Source organism: Paramisgurnus dabryanus, chromosome 9, assembly GCF_030506205.2.
Source record: "Paramisgurnus dabryanus chromosome 9, PD_genome_1.1, whole genome shotgun sequence".
Classification (NCBI taxonomy): Eukaryota; Metazoa; Chordata; class Actinopteri; order Cypriniformes; family Cobitidae; genus Paramisgurnus; species Paramisgurnus dabryanus.
This window is the reverse complement of record NC_133345.1, coordinates 3,326,705-3,327,528: the sequence shown is the minus strand read 5'-3', so window position 1 is coordinate 3,327,528 and position 824 is coordinate 3,326,705. Positions and strand designations below refer to the sequence as shown.

The 824-nt window shown below is 44.7% G+C and overlaps 1 pseudogene; it reads left to right on the top strand.

Annotated features, from left to right (window-relative positions):
* Nucleotides 1-213: 213 nt before the first annotated feature.
* On the top strand, nucleotides 214-330 carry LOC135752940 (5S ribosomal RNA; annotated as a pseudogene).
* The last annotated feature ends 494 nt before the right edge of the window (nucleotides 331-824 follow it).

Below are 824 nucleotides of genomic sequence, written 5' to 3'. Positions count from 1 at the left end.
TGTCACACAGAAGAAGAAAGCCACACGCTAGTCAATAACAAGTCATATGCTTGCTTTTAACAAAACATGGATATTACTAGTAGCAGCTCGATTTCTAACAGCAGCAACTATACAAAGACTACTTCAACTCACCATCAGCTACTTGACAGTATGATCATTTGAACCATGATCTTCTCAGATAAAAGCAAACTGTGCATTCGTGTTATACGCATTATCAGCAGCCATATCACCCTGTAGCCCAAGACAGCTTGCCCACTGAAGCTAAGCAGGGCTGAGCCTGGTCAGTACTTGGATGGGAGACCACCTGGGAAAACCAGGTTGCTGCTGGTAGAGGTGTTAGTGAGACCAGCAGGGGGTGCTCACCCTGTGGTCTGTGTGGGTCCTAACACCCCAGTATAGTGATGGGGACACTATACTGTCAAAAAAAGCACCATCCTTCGGATGAGACGTTAAACCGAGGTCCTGACTCTCTGTGGTCATAAAAAATCCCAGGATGTCCTTCGAAAAAGAGTAGGGGTGTGCCCCGGCATCCTGGCCAAACTTGCCCATTGGCCTACTAATCATCCCTCATACTAATTGGCTATATCACTCGGTCTCCTCTCCACTAATAAGCTGGTGTGTGGTGGGCGTTCTGGCGCAATATGGCTGCTGTCGCATCATCCAGGTGGATGCTGCACATTGGTGGTGGTTGAGGAGATTCCCCCATTCATATGTAAAGCGCTTTGAGCACTGGAAAAGCGCTATATAAATGTAACTAATTATTATAATTTTTTTATATATTATAGTCATTATAATTACCATTTTGAAAACGGTGTGTTTATAAT